We start from the raw sequence: 19,382 nt of genomic DNA, 5'->3' as shown, positions 1-19,382 counted from the left end.
CCAGGTAAGAGGCTATGACTTCCCAGGCAATAAAAGATTACCCATCAGAGCTGTGCTATGGACCCCCAAACATTAGATATTACCTGGAACTGCGTTATGTAGGTGACTCTTTCTGCATATCCTCCTCTCTGCATACTACAGAGGTGATTTCAGGCCTCCTACCTAGCCCAGCTCATAGCACTCTCATACTGCCCACCACTAGGGAGCCCTTATTTCCAAGCCACTCCCCTCAGAGAGAATTAATAAAATCTGGCTTTGGGCTCTGGGTCAAGACCTTTGTTCCTTACAAGCATCAACCTAGCTGCACTTAGGACCCCCTAGGCTCCCCCCAACTATGAATATGCCTTGGTGTCTTTATTCTCACCATGGGTTGCACTGAAAGTGGTAGATTGGGATGAACTCACTAGAATTCCAGTAACTTTTATATATGTTCATATTGTAACATGTGAGACTGAAAAACAACTTGTGTTGACATTAGTTACACACTGATGACATCATTGTCCTGAACGTGCTTCCCTTGCTGGGGACTGCACACAGGGCCTGCTACATGTCAGGCAAGGGCTCATCCATTGAGCCACATCCTCAGCCCCAAATATGCTTTCATGAAACTGAGTCGTTATGTAGTCTAATTTTGGGGGGGGGTGTTAGGGGGAAGATTTGGGAATCAAGCTCAGAAGCTCATGCTTAAGAGGCAGGCAGAGAGCAACTGAGCCATATATCCTGGGCCTTCTTTTGTTTTTAAATAGTGCAAGTATGCATGAAAAAGACACAAAAACAAAAATGAAAAATTGCTGAATGTTCCATTGAAGGTATTTTTAGAAAAAGACTCTCTGAGGCTAAAAAAATCCTTCATTAACTGCATTAAAATTTGGAAAAAATTACATTTAAATTTGGAATCTCTATATGAGTGCCTTGTTCATGCCAGGCCAGCACTCTATGTGTGAGGTATACTCATCAATTTATTTTCTAAGACAGAATCTCCCCAAATTACCAAGATTGGCCTTGCCATCCTCCTGTCTCAGCCTCTGAGCAGCTTACATTTAAGGCATGGGCACAGTGCCTCAGAAGGCACTGATGGTTGAATTCTGAAAATGTCCCCTACTTGATACTTGAGAAAGGACACCTCCTCCCAAGGATACAGCAATAGAAATAGAGGTTCCTCATGAACCTTGATCAGTCCCCAGGTTGTGGGGCTTCTACTTGCAGCATCTTGAGCACTGGCTGGGCATGTATACTTTGGATTTGGTTTTCTTTGACCTGAGAAGTTCTGTCCAGTCCTATCTCCACCAGGATATCTACAGCAGGTGGGACCTTGGGGACCGCTGTGTGCCATCCCTGATATAGGCACTAGGGGACACCATAGCCCTTCCTGAGGCATCCTGCGGTTTCCTTTGGCCAGAGCAGAAGGCTCAGAAGTGAGGACAGGTCAGCAAGTAACCCTGGGAGAGGGAGCAAAATAAGGCTACACCTGCTGAGAGTGGAATTTAGATTTGCCTTAAATTATGGTTCACTCCTCAGGTGCTGTCAGTTGGGGAAAAATAAATTCTTCTGACATTAAAGACAATCTCAAGACCCCATGGAGATCCTGTGACTCCCAAGGTCTGTACAGACTACCTCTGTGTTCTGCTCTACCATATGGTGGCACTGAACCAGGTTTCCAGTCAACCTCCTAACCTGGATGCAAGTGAATTCAAGACTGACCGAGAAACATGGTTTAGCCTGACTTGGAAGTTCCATAATTTCAAACAGCCAAAGGCCCTCAGGTATCAGTCTTTGCCCTTGTGATGGCTAAATGTGAGATCTCTGGTAGGTCACTGGGACAAGTACATTCTAACAGAACAAGCACCAGCAGCAGGAACCCGAGGGCCCCATCAGTCCAGAGCCTGGGAGGCAATCAGGGAAAGGGCTTGCAGGAAAGTGCACAGGCTCTGCTGCTGTCTAAGCTGGGGAGACAAGGAGAGGGCTGGTGCCGGGGTTCCCTGGTGGACTTGGGATGCCTGTCCTTGGTCAGGACCAAAAGCTTGGAGGTCAATGTCTTGCTGTCTGCTGTATGCAGGAGGGATGGTCACTCTCCCCACTCCTGGGCAAAGTTGAGCTTCTGAGTTGTAAAGTGCAGAAACTACAGGTGTTGTGGTTTCTGGATATGGGAAGTCAGCCAGGGGCATGGAGCTCTGGAGAAAAACCTTGCAGGAGCAGTGGGATCCAAAGCCACAGTGCAGGAACGCAGGGTCTTCCTGTCTGAGTCAATGCAAAAGCCTAAGTCTCTTTGCTGTCACTTGAGGCATCACTGGTGCTTCCTTGTTTGTATAAATCGTACTCCAAAATGCAGTATTGAACTTAGGATCTCGAAAACTAATAGTGAGAGCTCCCAGGTGCAAGATTTCCCTAAAGTCCTCTCTAACCCAGTCAAAGCATTGGCTCACATTCCTCTCCTATGAGAGGTCCATGCTTCAAAACCGCACACAGACAGTATTTAGTCATAAAGTGAAAGCAATGATTGTTATCATAGGTGGCTTCCAGAATACTGCAAAACATGTGTGGTCTAATTCTCCTAAATCTCAAGTGCTAGTGCTCTGTACTGGATGTCTGTGTCTTTTCCAAAAGTTTGTGCTTTTGTATTGAAATGTTAACCCTCAACACCATGTTATTTGGAGTAGGTCCTTGGAGAGGTGAGGTCCAGAGGGCTCATCATGTGATTGGTGCCCCTGAGAATAAAGTCTGGTGCTCTTTGTCTACCTCCACAGTGCGAGGACAAAGTGTCCCATTTATTTTTCCCACCTCTGCTTTTACCCGTCCCTCTAAGCCTCTCCATACCTCTTCTCTTCTCTTTCCCTCTTCCACTAGGTTATTTGCAAGCAGTTCAGAGAGACCTGGCCAGGGTAGGACCTGTATTTGCTGGCATTTTAATCTTGAAATTTCTAGCCTAAAGAAGTGAAAAAGAAATCCTTCTAAGTTAAACCACTTGGTCTAGTGCATTTTCTTTCTGCAGCCTGAGCTGACTAAAAGTGTTGTTTTGCTGGGAACTCAGTGGCATGAAACCAGAGACAGTTTGCCTCCCTGACTCCTGTCATAGTAACAAGTTCACTGTGCCTGGCTTGCACTACTGGCAAAACCTGTGAGATTGACCAGCATAGAGGTAAGCTGGGTACAGATAATGAATGTTTGTCATTTTTGAATAAAGTGCTGGTTTAGGTATGGGGACTACATGGATTTAGACTTCAGTCATGCCTAGATTGAAGATGTGGAAGGGTCACTGAGTGAATGGTGTAGGCTACACTGGCTTAGGCAGGCTGGTTTTTTAATCTGCTTGTGTGAATGGAGGTAAGAAATGATAGAATGAGACAGGGACCACTATGCAGTTGAGGTTGGCTTGAATTCACTATGGAGTTGAGGCTGGCTTTGAACTCACAGTGATCCTCTTGCCTCAGCCTCCCTAGTGATGGAATTACAGCCATCCACCACCCATACCTGACTGATAAGCAACATTTTTAAATTACACTGAAAACAAATGGTTCTGTTGGAAGGATGTTTGTTCAAAGATGACAGCAAGTTAGAGAAACAAGATGAATGTTGATGTGCTTTAAGTGTAATAGCAGGGGACACCCTGGTGTTAGCGGTGGATTGACTACATAGCACAGCAGTCTGGTCTGCAACATGCTGAATATCTGGAACACAGCCAAGAGTCCCAGTTGTCAATATAGAAAATCTGGCAAGAGTCCCACCTGTCAGTACTGAAAATATCACAAGAAAAATAAAAAGCAGAGACAAGTATCATATTCAAACAATAACTGGGAAGTCAATGTTCCTTGATGTGACTTCCTCCACCCTAAAACAGCCAATATATATTTGGTCTAAACAGTCGTAGGTGGGGGTAGCAAAGGATTACAATTCTTCCAAAGACTCGGACTCCAGAGGGTGTAGACAATCTTATTTTTGAAGTACCTTGACCTGAGTCTAATCCTCAAGAAGGCATAGATGATCTTATGCCTAGAAGTATCTTGTCCTTGAGTATAATCCTCAGATGACCGAAGAAGGCAAAGATGATCTTATGCTTATAAGAGTAAAGAGGAAATCCCAGATGAGTGTTATCAATAATCCCAATGCTTCCTTTCATCCCACAGAGAAATAGGCAAAACCTCTCACTGTGAATTTGTGGTCTCCAACACTGAAGTGCTCTTCTCATTGAGTACTGAGGTACAGGGTGGTGTGGGATGACGAAACGAACTCACTTGTGTACTCCATGTGAGCATGTAGGACCCTCAGAGGCATGAAGCATCAAGCTGACTGACTAAAGGAACAATTGTACTGTGGCTCAGGATGAGGTATGAGAACAAAGGCCTGTACATGATGTATGTACATGATGTATGTACATGAAGTCCATCCTGTAGGTCAGAACTGTTGTGTGTTGGGTCTGGGTGACCAGAGCCTAAGCTTGCATTGTCAGTATGAAGGCCGAATTCATTGTAGAGCACAAGTGTGTTTATGACTCATCCTGGACTTAGCCTGGCTCCTCAGCAAGAGAATCAATATTCGGTATCATAGCTCCTGTCTTTCAAATTGTCATGTCTTTCAAATTGTCATGGTTTCTCATCAAGAAAAGCAAGACTACATGTTGCAACTCCTCAATTTCAAGAGCAAACTGACTCTCAGAAACAGCATCTTCAGTAGTGCTCCTGGTTTGTTCAGTTTCATCTCTACAGGGAAAATCACAGAAATTCTCCATTTAAAAATCACTGCCCCACACACTGAAAAAAACTACTAACATTTCACCAAACAGTATTTCTTGGCAATAGCCTACTACTTAGATATCTAATGTATCAAAGTACACTAAGGTAGGGGATTGGTTTCCCCCAAACAAATAAACATTGCTGACATTTGTCTGTCAAGTGCCCTTCAAATGCTTTCCATGAGATAAACAGCTGGCGTGTAATATTACACCGAGTGGAGGACTGACCCTTTTCTGTAGAAACAAAATAATTTAAAGGCCCTTCCTTTGCAAGGGCTAAGTAAAACTTGCTTCTTTCTTATTTCTCTATGCTGATTCTCTTCTCTTCTCTTTCATCTAATTCTGTTTGTTTCTGATTTCTTCCTCAGATTGATATTTTACTTAATTTACATACAAACCAGTTTACCTTCTCAGGGTCACTAAGGCTACACCTGTAGGTTGACAGTATATGATCTCAGATCAGAAAGAAAGTCCCTGGAGAAGTTGCTGAAGTGTTTCCACATGGATTTATTATGCAAGGTTTTAGTTGTTCCCTTTTGAGACAGGGTCACACGATGTTTTTCAGGCTGGCCTTGAACTTGCAGCAGTCCTCTTGCCTCAGCCTCCACGTTGCTGGGACTACAAGAGTGTGCCATCACACCCCACTGTTATGCAGTCTCAAGGAAGTCTTTTTTTGAGTCAGGTGTGACCATATAAGATATTTTCCTATTTATAACTTTGTCTACTCAGTTTCTCATAAATGCCACAATTTAGGGTCTGGACATGTAGTTCTGGTAGATACTTAGCTTGCTTGTGCAAAACCCTAAGTTTTGTACCTGCAGAATCACAAAACAAGACAAATGTCCTTCCCTTGAACACCCTTACCAGTTTGCAGCCCACACCACAAAAAGCCTGTTTGGGAACAATTGTCTCTCTGCGCATTGTTGGCAGAGTTTTGCTGCTATGAGCAGTGAGTAGGCTCCATGTAGAGTTCTTGCCTCTTACCTAGATCCAGGCTCCATTCCTGGCCCAGGTGATGAGTATCTCACTGTAATCTTTCAGAGTTTGCACCTCTACCCTTCAAAATTGTGTTTTCTGGGCAGCTGTGTTCATTTAGGGGCCTCAGTCCAGGGCAGCCAATGGAAGTGGACTGGGATTTCTGAAGAGTTACACATGCAAGTGTTATTCATGTGGGAGCCTTTACTCTCTTGGCAATAACAACCACTTAGCAAGTATGAATGTGGAAGGACCGAGTTTCTTCTGCTGTGAGTCTGCAATCTTGAATGTTTGTGTGCAAAATCATTATTGCTTTCTTCTATTCTTCTGGCATGTCCCTGAAAACCCAAGGAGCCACTGGAGCCCTGATTCACATGCTGAACCTTGGCCTGGCTGCTGGGCCCCATCTCACTATGGAGCAGAATAACACATTAAGGAGCAGGAAAGAGATAAGCTGCTGGGCTAGGCAGCCACAGCAAGTGGCAGCAGCTGGGAAAGACTTGCTGGGAGGAACCTCCTTGGAAGTGAGGGCAGCAGTGAACACAAGGCAGCCTGCAGTGGTGGTGGTGCTGGTGGTGGGGTCTACCCTGGACACTGTGAATCCAAGTTAAAAATAGAGTAACCATGGCGGCCTCGGGTGGTCCATGAGCCTGTCTATGTCAGGAAAGATTCACTGCCCCAATCTATCCTTGTTTAAGGGATGTTGACCTGAATAGTATCTATTTAAAGAGAAATGAGCTACAGGATTTCTGAAGTTTATTTAGTTTTGCTTTAGACCCCATTTCACCACAGAAATTCCAAATTTGAGTCTAATGCAGAAGTTACTGAGTAAGCAACAGATGATGAATTTTCTTTTACTTTTGTTTGTATTTTAAATAGAATAGCATCAAACAAAACAAAATAGAATGAAGCTAATCAGAACAGAACAATGAAAGCAATACAGAAGTGCAAAACAGGATAATTGGAAATCATCAGTGGCTACCATAATGCCTCTAGCTCTCTTCAAAATTGCTGCCCATAACATCAGACACAATAAAATCAAAGCAAGCAAAACAGAATGAAATCGGTGAAAAAGCACATTGCATAAAACAGCAGTTCCCAGATGCCTAGTCTTCTTTCTGATTGTGGAACTGTTTATCCTTGGGAAGGTCCTCCCATTTGTTGCTGGCTAGATCCTGGTGTTGCCACAGTAGAGAAACAGCTCATCCAATTTTTTGGATGAGTTTAATGCGTTTCATGCTGGTACATTCGAAGCACAGGTAACACTTTGAAACTCATCATCCCTTCCCTGTGGCCACAAAAGCAGTTCTTCCAGGGTGAGGGTTTTGGAGTCCAGAGGCCCTGGTAGCTTCGTCCCCTGTCCAAGGTGCCACTTCCTCCTCCTCCTCCCACCTCGGGCTGCTCAGCCCCCCAAGGCTGAGAACTCAACCCCACGGAGGCTGTGTAAGCAGAACTTCCCTTCGGCAAGAGTCCTATTTCCATGCTCGGGGCTCTTCACCCCAGGGATGGCGATGGGATTCGTTGCACGGGGTCCCACTGAGCGCCTCGCGAGTGGACCCGAGGCCACGCCCCGCGAACCCGGAGTCCGGAAGTGCTCAGGGTCCAACCAGGGAGCCCCGGCGGGCGGAGGCTGCTGCGGGGCGGTCGGTGGGAGGGAGAGGAGGGGATGGGAGGAGAGGGGCGCTGGCTCCCCGGGGTGCGAGCAGCGCCCCGAACCTCAGGAGCCTCTCCAATCCCAGCCGGGTCTCTCAGCGCCGGCTCCTCTGGAGCCACCGTGCTGCTCCTCCCACCTCGCAGTCCCAGGAGCGCCGGTTTGCAGCGGTGCTGGTCACAGCCCTGCTCTCTCCCGCCGCACCAGGCTTTGGAAGTCACTGAAGAGAAGGCAGACCCAGGGGACTCCTGGTGAGGGTTCGGGGTTGGAGGCCTGAGTTTTCAGCCTCTCTGCGTGCCACAGAACAGTAAGATCATGTCTCTGTGGCGCAATGGGCTAGCGCATTTGGCTGTTAATCAAAGGTTGGTGGTTCGAGCCCACCCAGGGATGATACAAGGTTCTTTTGCAAGGAAGGTACCTCTGCCCTCTCAACTGAGGAGGAGCCAAGTTGCCTCCCTCCCAGGTTCAACTCACCTCCCTTCTGGAAAGCCCCACATGGCCTGATGATCTGCTGGAGAAATCAGAAACCTAGACTTTCCAGAAACAAGAGACCTAAGACTCTCCTTTCCTTTTGGTCCCCTCAAGTCCTTGTTCTCTCCCCTTTACAGAAGTGGACACCTGTGGGCAGTCCTGAAACACTCAGTTTTCCCATGTGCGGTCTGAGGCCAGCACTGCTTCCTTATTCCCAGGAGCTATCTGGACTCACTGGTCGCGCTCTGGATGACATTGCCACCTGCGAAATCATCCTAAACACCTACTCCGTGTTTTGAGAAAAAGCAATTCTTCCCTAATATTATAGAGAAAGTTAGAGGACAGGTAGGGAAAGTTAAAGGGCCACAGTGAGGTTTCTAGCCAATAAAGACTTTTAAACCCCAGCTAGAGAGAGAGACAGAGAGAGTAGCTGAAAGAAAACAGGGAGAGCTCCTGAGGCTGGCCTGGCTCACTGCATGTCAAGACACAACCCCCTTCATTTTCAGTTAAGCACAGGAGAAACAGAGTGGGGAAGAGGGGACACAATCATAAAGACACACTCAGTACATAAAATACATACCAACACTTAAGCAATCACACACCCATGTACATATAAGTATATGCATAGTTTATTATTCTCACCATGTTAATACATTAAAGTGCACACATATTCTATCTACTAACTTGGCCTTGAAGATAACTCTGCCATAAATTGCAAGCATTTGAACCTCATAAAGACAACGAAGAAGTGGTTATCCAAAAACATATGAGTAGGCCATGGAAAGGCCAAAGGCCAAATCAGGTGTCTCAGAGCCCAAAGTAGCCAATCAAGTTATCATAGCTCTCCAGGGGGAAGAGTCCCTTTCTCCCATATTCCCCCAGTGTAAGATGTGGACTCTGTAACTGCATATTTTCTCACTTGTTCTCAGAGAAGTGATTTTGTTTCCCCATTTCTCTATTCTTTCCAATGAAGTTATTTTGTTTCTCCTTCTAAACCTGTGTCTCCTAATTCTTTTATACATGTAGGGGTTTTTTGTTTGGTTGCTTTGTTTGTTTGTTTGTTTTTTTTAAGAGACTCTAGATAAAACTGTACCCTCCGGAGAGAATACCTAACAATACGAGGTTTATCTCATGAACCCTCTCTGAAAATGTTTCTAAGTGTGTTGGTGTCGTGGTCTTATGATCCCAAATAGTGGTTTGCTCAGAGTTCTTTTGCACATATCTATTCACTCCTGCACATATTTCTGTAGTGTAGGTGGAAAAGTGAACGTGCAATTTAGGGAATGTGTTTTCATTCCTAATGGCAGGTTCTGAAAGTCACACGTGTTCAAAGCTCACTTGGGAATATCACTCGTTCCTTGGCCCCCTCTTACATTTCTTCTCCCTAGGCAGAGCCACTTTCAACCATACAACATATTACATGGTCGCTATTCCTTGTTTTTCAATCCCAGATTTTAGAGACCAGCGTGGAGTGAAAGAGGGTGTGTGTTTCCCATCTGCCCTTCTCTCCCTGGGAGCCAGCAAGGTCCCCCATTGGCTTCCAAGAGCTGGCAGACCAAGCCTCCCACCCCAGCCCTCTGAGCCAAAGGGAGCTGCAAGACAAATGTGCCAGGCAGCACTTTGCAGTGTTCAAAAAATGCTGGTGTGGAGCAGAAGCATGCAGTTTAGGAACCTACAGAGGAAGGAGCTGGGGTCTCTGGAACCCACAGAGTGTGAGTTCCCACCTGGGAAGCCGCGCTCCCCACCTCCCATTGCTGCTTTCTCCTTTCTCCCCATTTTCTAAGGCCACCTCCTCCCTCAGCTGTTTTTCCTCATGTGTCCTTTTCTCATCCTCTATTCTGTGTCTTTGACTTCTCAGGCTGCGAACGTTTTCTGACATGTAAAACATAAAAACCTCAGTGATGCTTCCTGTTGGAGATTGTACCAGGATCCTCAGCTCCTCCCCAGCATGTGAGCCCAGTGCTTGCCAAGCAGCCTGATCCATGGAGCTGGTTCCCAAGCTGCTCAAAGGTGGCCAGCAGTGTCCTCAGAGCTAGTAATTGGAAATGAAATCCAAATCAGAAGAGCCAGCGAGTGAACACGCAGAACACAATAAGTTACCTGGGTAAAATACAGCCCACCAAGTCAGGACTGCAACCTCAGAGCCCAGAGACTGGGTCAACAAGGGCCCAGCTTTTGCCAGCATGATTTCTCTGATTTGTACTTTCCTTACCCTAAGACACTAGGTGCACTTGCCAAATGTACCAGGCCAGAGATACTTCAAGGGCATGCAAATTATGGGGGCTTTTTTGTGCACTGGACGGTTTTGCCCTGAGGCCCGAGGGTCACCTGGGCACAGGGTGATTCTGGCCAAGTTACTGGGCCCCTGGGCAGCCCGGTGGGGACCTCTGATGTCAGCGAGCCCAGGCTCAGTCTGGGAGGCCTGAACTTTCAAGTTCAGTCACCCAAAGTGATGACCTGTTAATCCCCTATAGGCAGCAACTCACTGAGAACTCCGCTTCGATGGAGGAACCCCAAGGACCAGGCCAAGGCTGAGCAGCTCTAATGGCCTGGAGCAGAAGGGTTGCTGAGACCCAAAGCGACCAGCATCCTGTGCAGATTCTGGTCCTGAACAGAAACTTTTCTATCCCCCACATCAAGATGTGGGAGCAGAAACCAAGACTCACTTTTTGAAAAAGGGAAGAAAACAAAAATGTGTTCTTCTGAACACCATGCTTTCACTCTCTAGAGCCATAGCTCTGCAAAGCCCACCTCCCCACAATGACACCCAAGTCAGATATCCCTCAAGGTCCTCAGCCAAGTCTCAGGTTAGTAGTTAAAGAAAATGGCTCACTTACGGGGGCCAGAATAAACACAAAGGTTCCACTGAGGTTTGAACTCAGATCACGGGATTCAGAGCTCTCACACTTCTCCCACTACCCCAAGGCAGCCTGGTGATTGTTAGGGCAGCACAATCCTAGGCTTGTGGATCATCCTAGGCCTGTGGAAATGAAATGCACATTGAATGAAAGTGCTCATGTGAGTCGATGATTTACAAATCAGGCCAACTAGAAGCAGAGTAGCACTCTGCAGGGAGGGCAACAGAGAAAACAGTCTAAAGTGTTCATAGGAAGTAAAACAAGAAAATTGTATTTTATTGAGGATAGCACTGGATACCTGGAGAGTAGCTGGTGCTTTTGATTAAGAAGGGCTCTACTTTTGCTTCACTTTTGCACTGGGTTCTAGTTGGCGTTTGTAGGAACCCAAAGCTCTGGGCCTTTTCCCTGTAGCAGCATTTAAATGCAAAGTCTTTGTCTAAACAAGTCTTCTTTTGCCCCAGCTCTTATACAAAATAGATGGACCAAAACTGGGGCTTAAGCTCCTCTTGCTGTCAGCATCATGGTTGGTTTGTCTTTGTCACAACGAAGAATGCGTAAGTCAACAAATCAGGCACATTGAAGGCATTCTCTTTGTTGTTTGTCTTGGATTTTCATTGCTCTGCAGACCACCAGGTACACTGTTCATGGTCTGGGAGACAGTGGGTGCACATCTTAGAACACTGAGAGGATACAGCACAGATCCAGTGTGACTAGCAAGAGGAAAATATCAAAGGATGGGAGAATGCTTCTTAGACAGGGATCCCACAAACCAAACCAACCAAAATCTACAAAGGAAAAAAAAAGTTAAAAGGAAAACATGAAATGGGTTCTCTGAGGCCACATGACAGTCTGCAAAAAGACATCCCCCAAGAGCCTCATGTGCTCCTGGGTGAGGCTTCTGGCAGCTGACTGGATCATGGGGGTTTAGAGGAGACTTGGTGTTAGGAGGCAGGGCCAGGGCAAGAGAGGTGGGGCACAGAAAATGTGATGGGGAAGGGTTTTTCTCCCTTCCTGGGTGCTCTCTGAATTCTCTCTTCATCCTGGATGCCATGATGGGACTGAGCAACTTACATTCCACAACTATTTACTACACCCCTTCTACTGGGGCCACTGACCACACAAAGACTGAAACTTCTAAAATATTCCAGAGTAAATCTCTCCACTTTAAATTGCAGATCTCTTGTATTTGGTCCCAGCAATAAGGAAGGTGATTGAGACACCATCCAAATCTGCCCACAATACCTATAGGTTTGGGTAAATTCCTGCCATCTCAAGATCTCCTGCCGGTGTCTTTGTGATCCTGGCCTTCTTTTTTTAAAAATTTTATTTAAGGAGAAAAAAGAAAAAAAAAAAACAGAAAAAGGTACAAGTTATACAGAATTTCAGAAAAAATAAACAGTAGGAAATCACTAGTTAATAGACTACATATTGTCATCTTAGAAATAGTTGTTCAAGTTACAATATTAAAGCATATAGAGTGGACATTCAAACAGTGAGACTGTAAATAGTTCTGTTCAATGACCCAACAAAAGTCAGTAATATGGTTATCTATCTTATACACTTAAATATACATGCAGTTATGTCCTTTAGAGCACTTTCTTTTCCTCTCTTTTGTACAATGACAATTGCACATTTTGGGTTTTATTATTCTGGGCCTTCTTTTTACAAAGCTGGGGAACACCTCATGAGGGGTATCAGGACTTTATTTTATTTTATTTTATTTTATTTTATTTTATTTTTTTGCCAAAGAGCTTATTTGGCTCCATAAACTAAACTTACATTCACTAAAATCACCCACTGCTATCTGATGTGATAAGTGCTTCCAACTGAGACACTCCAGGCAAAGCTGGGCAAGGGAATCAATTTTATATTGACATCCTGTTTCAATGGAACTAGATTTCTGATGTATGCATGGCATTGACGTTATTAACATGGAAAGAAAGTCACAAACAGTTTCCATATTCTGGAACCATGGAGGGCGAAAGAAGTTCTTTCATTTCTTCACACAAGTACAGCATCAGTGGGCTCAATACTGATGATCTCGACACATCTCTATCCCTTTTGTGCATATATCAGAGGTGTCCCGCTCACCTGCCAAATGGTGAATTTCCTCATGCCCTGGGTCCCTGTTTGGATGCCAAGGGGCCATGGCCAGCACGGCTCCTGAACTTCCTGGGGTGAGGTCCATGAAGGACAGTGAGGTGAAGAGAGAAGAGAAGATACAGGTGGAGCTCTCTATCTCCTGTTGGGGAAAAAACAAAACAAAAAACCAAAAACAAAGCAAAGTTCTCAAAAACTGCAACATGTTTATTTATAAATATGGCAGACTGATATCAGATAAAAGCACTCTGCCTAACAACAAGCTGGCCTCTCACACCCCAAGTGTTCTCAGGGCTGGAATGTCCATTTGTTCAGGGTGTTTGGTGCCCTTCAGGCATTCCTGGGACATATCAGGCTCTCAGCTCCTCACATACCAATGACCTCCAGCTCAGCTGCTCCCGACATACTGCATCAAATTGTCCTAAGCTACACAGAGCTTAAAATCACAATTTATCTGAAAGATTTCCATAGAGCCTCTTATGGTTTGTGAATAGACATCCCCACCTCATGGGATCATGGGGCTTTTCAGAAGGGGCTGAATCTAGAGTGTGTGATGCTGGAGTGAAGGCTGTAAGATTACTAAATTGGTCCACTGACTGATTTGGACCACTCTAATCCTGGTAGTCCTGATGAGATAAAAGGGACACAAAGGCGCCACTAAGCTCCCTTGTTGTATTTTCTGTCTCCCACCTCCATGCACTGTTGCCCCTCTGCCATGTGCTACCCTGCCTTGGATCCCATGATTATGCTCTGAAACCTCTAGGAACTGTGAGCTACATAAACTTTCCCCCTTTTAACTTTGGGTGTTGCATATTTTGTCTCACCAGTGAGGGAAAAGTAACTAAGACACAGAAAATCTCCAATACCAATAAATGAATGAAGTAATTAATAAAAACAGAATGTACACAGTTAGACAGAAGAGAAAAGGAAGTTGTGTAAAATGCTCAAGAAGAGAAAGTACAATACAAGTGTGATGGCATGCCTGTAATCCCAGCACTCTGGGAAGCTGAGGCAGGAAGAGCCATACATCAAGCCCGGTTTGGGAAGTTTACTAATTAACTGAGACCCTGTGTCAAAAGGAAAATGACACAAAGAAAAGCTGTATCTTACTGGGAAAAACATGGATTTCATGCCCAGTAACACCATCACTACCACTACCACTACCACCACCACACACAATACACACACACACACACACACACACACACACACACACACACACACACGAAGAAAGAATGGAGCGAATGAATAATGAAAGTCAAAATAACAATGAAGAATGTCAAGGCATAGAAACATTTACAGAGGTCAATTGCAGCTGAGTTAGTTAGAAATACAGGCAACTGACTTCTGGGAGAACATGGCAGACAGATAGCAGCAGCTACCGAGGCTTTCTGAGAGACCCAGCTTAGAATCCAGGAATGGTGCGGAGTGAGGAATCCTAAGCAAGAGGAGATATACCCTGCTGACCCAAGAAGGAACTGGGCTGAGAGAAACCAACTGGGAATGCAATCCTGGTGCTATAACAGGAACAGATAAAGCCTCAGCGTGGAAGCTGGAGTCCGCGAATTGGAAGACATGACTTGGGTTTCCTGCTGCTGCTGCTGTATCTGAATCAGCTCAGCAGGGAGAGAGATGCAGGAAAGCTCTGGGAATGGGAATCAGTGAATGGAGTTGAAAGTGGGACGGGCGGGGATCTGTGCATCGACCTGCGGTGAGTGAGGGAAACTGGGACTCTTCCACGGTCTAGGAGGCTGCAACAGAGGACATTCTGGGACCAGGCAGACCTGCTGGAACAGGGTGCTGTAGTGACCTTAGTCACATATTCCCCTCTCAGGCCCTGCATAGGCTTCCAGGTCCGTAACTCCCTGTTGTGCTGCAGTGGGCGGGAACACTTAGCCAGCGCAATTCAAACAGACTGTGGCCAACAGGGAAGGAAGCTGGGCCTCCTATGTATGCTTGTATTTAAGGAACAAAGAATATGGGAAGAGGGAGCAATAAGAAAGTCTCCTTGGCCCCAATCCTGAGAAAGAGGCAATAGCAGACACAGCACCAATAGACATAAAGCACTATCTCCAGAGCCTCATAGACGAGTTCAGGAATGAAGTTATTAATGACCTGAAGCAAGACATAAGCAGAATAGTTAGAGAAGTGCTAAGCACCACCCAAGAAAAAAACAGATGGTGGAATGGACGAATAAAAAAAAAAGGGCAGAATTGTTTGATGGAGAAAATAGAGAAAACATAGAATACATGAAGCAGGTTCAAAGAGATTACCAGGAAACTAAAAACTCTATTGAAAACTGGCATAACAGCTTGAAAGAAACTAAGGATAGATTATCTGAACTGGAAGGCAGATTTGTAATATGGGAGCATGAAATGAAAAACTTTTTAAAAATAACAAAGAAACAAACAGCAATAATACAAAGACTAGAAGATGATAAGAGAATCTATAACTTAAGAATTAAGAACATAAAAGAAGAGGTAGGGACACAAACAAATGAACTACAAAAGCTATTCGCAGAAATAATCCAGGAGAATTTTCCTAATTTAGCAAAAGGTAAAGATACTCAGGTGTATGAAGCATACAGGACCCCAGCCACCTACAACCCAAACAGAGCAACACCCAGGCATATAATAATCAAAATTCTGGAAATCCAATATAAGAATAGAATATTAAAAGCCATCAGAGACAAGAAACAGATAACTTACAAGGGAACACCCATCAGAATTACAGCAGACTTCTCAGCACAAACCATCAAATCACGAAGGGCGTGGGGGGAAATAATTCAAGCTTTGAAACATAATAACCTCCATCCAAGATTGATATATCCTGCACAACTATCCCTGGAAATTGATGGAAAAACAAGATGCTTCCAGGATAAAGAGGAACTAGGGGAATATGCAACCACCAATTCAACTCTACAGATAATACTGCAGGATATTCTAAAAAAGAAAAATTCCAAGAATCCAGAAATAGTGGCAGAGAGGCCATAATGAATGGAGCAGAAAACAAAATGAAGATGACAAACTGACAACTAATGACAGAAAAAGAGCTCAACAGAAATGAGGCAGAGAAGATTGGATGATAGGAACTGCTATTTTGGTGAAAACGATGTCATAATAGGTAATGCTGATTTAATATCATCTTGTTTTGAAGTCCCATCAAGCTTTTGTTCTTCTGTCTCCATAGGTCTTAAAATGTTGTATCTTATTGGATTTTATTCTATGTCATAGTATAAGCAAAAACTTTTATAGACAAGGAGATTATACAGAAACCATTGTTCATTTTCTGTTAGTTGATTCTAAATACCCTGTAATACTGTCATTCTCTTAAATGGTTTTACATTGTTTTGATATATTTGATGCTACAGTATATGAAGTTATACTCAAAAATTTCAAGGAAAGAGACACTATGGTAACTATTTTTATGTTGGGATTATCTTGTGGTGAAACACTATTTTGCTTAAATGGTTATGTTTTGACCTGTGCTGTTTTGTTGTTATGCCCTCTTTTATCTCAATCTCCATTTTATTATTTACTTTTTTATCTTTTTAATTAAGGGAAAATAAATAAAAAAATAGCAGCATATATTATAGTAACCCACTTTGATTTTCTATTAACTTGATTTGAAGCCCTGTAGTGCTCTCACCATCTTGTTTTTACTGACGTTCCTCTATTCTGTTTTGCTTGATAGTACCAAGTTCGAAAGTTTAGGCCACAGCTGTGAAGATAGTGGGATTCATTATGATGCCCATTCTGGGTGACTGTTATCTACTTTTGAAGACCTGTAATGTCTCCAATGTTTTGGTTCTGTGTCCGGCGCCGCTTCCGTCCCGCGGAATGGAGCACACGAACACTCAGCCTCTTCAAGCACCTTTATTGACTGGGCAGCAACCTCAATACATGTCCGTCCTCGACGGCTTCTTCCGTGTTGTGCGTCGGGCACTTCCTATACTTGGGCTTATATAGCTAATGTTATCCAATCATGGGATTACACATGGGGACAGGTGATTGGGCGGCAACAAGGAAGCAATCAATCATTACCATATATGGCGGGGACAGTAAGCCGAGCAAGAACCAGGAAGCAGGATGTGTGTGCCATCTTGGGCACACGATGGGCGGGGGAGCAGCGAGGCGGCAGGCGGGTGCCATCTTATGAATATGCTCTCATGAATAACATGGCAGGCTCCCAACATCTCCCCCTTTCTTATTTATAAGGAAGGACAGCGAGACCTTCCAAGTGACTATAGAGGTCTGTACCCCGCTGTGCATGGCTCTGAGGTCATCTTCCGGCACAGGTTGGCCACCCCGCGTCGGAAGGGACCTCTAAGCCCCATCCTTTTGCGCAGGGCTAGGGTAATTCGGATGAAACCTAGATGCATACAGACATATAGCCTGACATCTCTCTTCAAAAACCCCAAGAGTAGAATGTCATGCAGTACCATCTGGTCTCGCACCTTGGTGCCTCTTGCTGTCATTGTGTGGAATGGGGCCTGTCTTAGGTTGAGCAAGGTGGGGTACCTCAGTCTTACCCGTCTTTGGCTCACCCATCCAGCATTTTATAACTGATGCTCTGCGACATGGAGGAGATATGCAGCCGCCTGGCTACCGGATGGGCCCCCCCTCCGCCAGCTGCATTGCCGCCATAGCTGTGAACTTGACCTGCTGCTGGTTTTGCATTAAGCGGTCTAGCAAGCATTTGACGACCACCAACCCCACCAGTATGGCAACAACAATCAGAATCCAAGTAGTCAAATTGGGCCAAGAGAACCAGGAAGTGACATGGTCCCACAAACCTTTTAGGACGTCCCTCAGGATAGACAAATCAAACCTAACTGGGTTTAATTGAACCTTTTCTATCTCGTTTAACTCGTGATTAACAATCACAGACAGATTATGAAATTTTGGCAGATAAGTGTCCTGTAACCACGCGGTCATAGTTTTGTGGTTTCAGTCAAGTTGGTGCGAACGGGAGTGACACACACCCGGAAGGACAGCCACCTCTGGTCGCAAAGTTGAGTGGCGACCTGCCACAGGGCATCGATCTCTTGTCCGATGAGTTGGATTTCTTCTTGTAGCCAGAGTATTGCTTGGCTGTTTAGCTCTATCTGTTGCCTTTCAGCCTTGATGGTCTCTCATGTGGCATTGCTCAGCCGATTGACTGCATCCATGGTCAGCGCGAGCTGCTCGGAGGTCCATGCCTGCAAAACAGCCTGTCCCACTGCAGGGACAAACAGAGAAGAGACCACCCCCGCTGCCTGCCACAACCAATCTTTTATCCCTCCTTTTGTTCTGGTTGGCAACGAGGAGAGTGTCCTGGGCTTGGACGGGAACCCAAAGATCGGGGAGAGAACAGCATAGGCTGCTCTTTTTTTTTTTTTTTGTCTTTTTCGTTTTTATCAGTACCAGGGATCAAACTCACGACTGCCTGCTTGCAAGGCAGGCACTTATGCCGCTGAGCTAAATCCCCAGCCCCTTCCTGTCCCTCTTAGTGACGGCGGGCACAGGAGAGGTATTTCCTTGCAATTTGATGCCCAAGCCTTTGCCAGGGGTATAGCCCATCCGTTTCATCATGTTTTGAGCCACCTCGGAACATCCCGTATTGGCCACACTCAAAACATTTTTTACTCTTTTGCATCTGCTGTTGTGTTGCTGGAGGGCGGGAGCCGAGGGCCGCATTAATTGAAGAGCCCACCAGGGCTGCAAGACCTGAATTAGAGAGTGGTCCCCCCACTTCTCTACATAATTTGGTCCAGGTTTCTAAACTCTTGTTTTTATGTGGTGTAATGACTGCACGGCAGTCCTTAGTACACTGCTCAAAGACTAGCTGCTTTACCAGGGGCTGCGCCACACTGAGGTCGGGGAAGACCTTGCCGGCGGCATCTAGCATCCTGGCCACAAAGTCAGAGAATGGCTCTGTCATCCCTTGCACAATCTTAGTAAGACAGGCAGTATGTTTGCCTGCCTTGGCAAGTTGTTTCCAAGCGGCGATGGCACACTTAGTAATCTGATCATAAACTGCCTGAGGATGTCGAATTTGATCCTGCGCATGGGCTCCCTGGCCTAATAACATATCTTTGTTCCACCTGACATTGCGCTCTCTAGCGTTTTTCTCAGCCTGCTCTCCGCAATACTCATCATTCCATGCCTTCCAGTCCATAAATTGGCCTGGGGACAAACACGCCCTTGTGAGTTGTGCCCAATCCGAGGGTGTCAGAGGGGTGGCTCCTATGTTTTCCAAAAGAGCCTGTGTAAATGGGGCGTTGGGGCCGTAAATGGAGACTGCCTCTTTTAACCCCTTAACCACTTTCATGTCCAGGGGCTGATAATAAGGCGCGCCGGCCTGGTCCTGGAGGACCGGGTAGAAGCTGGGAGCGTCATACGAGGCAAGGCCCCTACGCAAGACGTCCCATAAACGGCCATGAAATGAGCGGCGCCCGGAGAACGGAAGTGTGGCAGGGAAGGGAGGAGGCGGCCCCCAACCACCAGGTGCGCTCATTTCCTGGGGTGGCTCCCAGGGAGGGGCAGACGGGGTTGGTCTCGTCCCGCCTGGGGTATATACTTCCTGTATATCATTCTCCACTCTCTCGAGCTCTTCCTCT

The 19,382-nt window shown here is 45.6% G+C and overlaps 1 non-coding gene across 1 annotated transcript; it reads left to right on the top strand.

Moving 5' to 3' along the window:
* Positions 1 to 7,669: 7,669 nt before the first annotated feature.
* Positions 7,670 to 7,742, top strand: Trnan-guu (transfer RNA asparagine (anticodon GUU)). The gene has a single exon. It is a non-coding gene; the product is annotated as a tRNA-Asn (tRNA).
* The last annotated feature ends 11,640 nt before the right edge of the window (positions 7,743 to 19,382 follow it).

Source organism: Cavia porcellus, unplaced genomic scaffold, assembly GCF_034190915.1.
Source record: "Cavia porcellus strain 051 isolate PalLab524CR breed Dunkin Hartley unplaced genomic scaffold, mCavPor4.1 scaffold_1, whole genome shotgun sequence".
NCBI classification, from domain to species: Eukaryota; Metazoa; Chordata; class Mammalia; order Rodentia; family Caviidae; genus Cavia; species Cavia porcellus.
Note: the sequence above shows the minus strand (reverse complement) of the source record. Positions and strands in the feature narration are given on the sequence as shown.